Source organism: Prorops nasuta, unplaced genomic scaffold, assembly GCF_024137725.1.
Source record: "Prorops nasuta isolate Cenicafe-Biocafe unplaced genomic scaffold, Cenicafe_Pnas_1.2 PNAS00023, whole genome shotgun sequence".
Classification (NCBI taxonomy): domain Eukaryota; kingdom Metazoa; phylum Arthropoda; class Insecta; order Hymenoptera; family Bethylidae; genus Prorops; species Prorops nasuta.
This window is the reverse complement of record NW_027116820.1, coordinates 4,121,731-4,124,684: the sequence shown is the minus strand read 5'-3', so window position 1 is coordinate 4,124,684 and position 2,954 is coordinate 4,121,731.

Here is a 2,954-nt window from a genome sequence, read left to right as displayed (position 1 = left end):
AATATTGTAAAATTTTGTATAATTTTAATTTATTTTGAATAAAGACTCTTTTACCTCGTACATTTGTCTTCGAACTTTTATTCTCAGATATAACCTTCCCTTCTGACCACAGGGCTGGAGCCTACTTGAGCACTGTCTCGCACAAATAGTTAACATTAATCGTTTTAACCCGTTGCACGCGGGTTGTAAAATTATTCTGCCATCCGCTATCACAAGTAGGAAAGCTCTGATAAATTTAGAAATCAGTGATAATGCATGTTTCGGGTGGTCCGTGACGGCGGCACTCTATCCGGCAAATCCTACGGCTCATCCAAATCGTACGTCCTCTTATCCACATTTTCGAACGGTTTTAGACGTCGGTAGCCTAACCTTTCCGACTACGCTAAAACAGATCCCGAAATTCGAGACGGATAATGACGTGTCGTTTAACATCTTTACCTTTGAGAATGAAGAGCCAAATATCGACGCAAAAATCGTACCTCTTCAGGTGACGAATAAGAAGAGATCGAGGCATGCTAATCTTCTTCTCGTCAACGATGAACAGGGAGCAGGACATTTTATGTGCATAAGGAATCTGTCGAGATTGGTGCGAAGTCAACTCACCAAGAAAAAAAATGCGCATTATATATGCGATCGATATTGTAATGCGCGTTTCGTGAGAGGAGTATTTCATAAATATATCAAGTCGGTTATTTCAGCCCAAATTAACAATTATATTTACAGGTCCTTGATACATATGAATTTCTATTTTTATTTTTACATTCTTCAGCCTTATAGGCTGAGGCCTCTCCCGACCGCCTCTGCGGGAATCATATATATACAATAGGCCGGTCGTTACGCGAATTATTAATTTACTGGAGCACCTCGATCTCTCGCTCGCCTATGCCTCGGCTCGCTCGAAATCTAATTTCTTATATAGGGCGCCAGGCCCATTGGGGCCTTTCGAACGGCCTTTTCCCGATGGAGATCGGGGCTCCTTTCTAAACTTTTCCCGACTATGCCGCGACTCTTCTTCTCGGGGTCGCCCGAGTGCCGAAACTTTTCCCGCTAGCCAAAAATTTATTATGTCTTACAGACTACGGGTCTCCTCCAGGCAGTAACACACGCCCGGCCGGAGACACTTTTCGCGAGAGTGGCTTAAATCGGCCTACCTTACGTCTATCGCCTGATTTGTTCCTTGGCGCTCTAGGCCTCCTTTCGCTTGTAGCGGAAATCTTTTCTCGGGTGCTACTTGTCCGTCTCTCCCAGTCCTTTTTGCTTGCTAACGCGGTTTGTAGCAGCAATCACTTACTAGATGCGCTCTCTTTAGCGGTCTGTTAGGCAGTGTGGGCCTCGCCAAGCGCTCTCCGCGACGCCGCGGGCGGCGCGCAGGTTTTCGTGGCCCAGTCGCCGACGCTATAAGCGCCAAAATTTAAACTAATTAACGTAGCAGGTCCTACTTGGAACTGCCACGTTACAATCCTCCCCCCTTTGAATATATCCACGGGAACAGGAGAGAATGAGGGGAAAGAAATCCGCTCTCTTTTTTTTTCTTTAGTTAAATCCTACTTTTACTCAAAAATGGGGTTAATGGGAATAGCCCACAGGGAATACATAGGAGGAACTCCTCTCACAGAGAAGCTACCAAAAATAAAAAAAAATAATGATTCTGGGTGAACAAACAAAAGAATATATAATTTTGGCTCTCTCTTCATCCTGGTATCCCTGACTGACCCATAAAAGAAACTCCTTTAGTTTTCCTTAGGTTTTTTTTTTTTTTTCAAGCACGTCGCCTTGCGTGCTCCTCTCGCTCCCGTACTCGGGGGGGGCATTCTTCCACCACCAGGATCGGCGGCGGGACTCTCCACCATATCCTCCAGGGACACGTCGCTCATATCCCTCCGGCGTGCGCAATTTTCTTGTCCAATCCAAGTGGGCCGGTCTAGGCGGCATAGGCAGGCCTTGTCGGGCCCAGTGTCGAGGACCGCAACGCAGGCAGGTACTTTCCTCTTCATAAGCCCACCCACAGCCCATACAGAAAGGCCATTTAGCCTGGGCTCGGGAAGACTTGATGAAATGCCCAAATTCTCCGCAACGCCAACATTGGACAAATCTGGGAGGACCCCTCTCCCATGCTCGATTCCGGTCCAGAGTGGCTACAGTCCTTGGCTTGGCCAGAAGAACATCCTTGGGGTTGATTAACAATCCACTGCTCTCGGGATTTGGATCCATCTCCATTGGATCTCCCAAGGCTAGTACTTTGGGCACGTCTGGGACCAACGCTGACGGGGAAGGGGGTACTCCCTCTGGGTTGGTCACGGGGTGATCTTTTCTAGGCCCCCCTTTATTGCCTCCCGGTTGGGGTGGGAGCGGCTCTTCACCCATTGGCAGCCCGTACAATCGGGCGCGCGTAAAGTGGCATGACAGGGGAATAGGTTTCCCTCCGCGATAGAAGGCCCTTGCCATGATGATTCTTTATTCAGATAGTATTGGCCTGAAACATGGGAAGTAGGCGGTACAGGAAGCAGTATCGTTAGGAAAGTTGGGAAGGTTACTCTCGAGGCCTCAAACGTCTCTTCCAGGCCTTCATAGCCTTTTCCTGTCGGATAGCGGAATTTCCCTTAATCTTTACAGACTCTACAGGCCCAATAGGCTGCTTTAACGCCTCCCCCCGTAGATCAGACGTAACAGGGATCTCCGAATTAGGGGAAGGTAGAGGGGTATAGCCGTGTTCCTCCGCGGCATCTTGTGCTCCGACATTTCGTTCTACGGTAGCCCGGAAGGGCTTGAGGTCTGATACATGAACTTTCGGATGACTTTTACCGCTGCCATCTTCCAGCTCATAAGTTGTCGCAGATAAAACCTTTGCTATAGGAAACGGTCCTATAAAAGTGGGCGCTAGCTTGGCAGCAAATCCATCCATTCCGGAAGACAATACATGATTACGCCGCCAAACTAGGTCTCCCGGCTTAAAG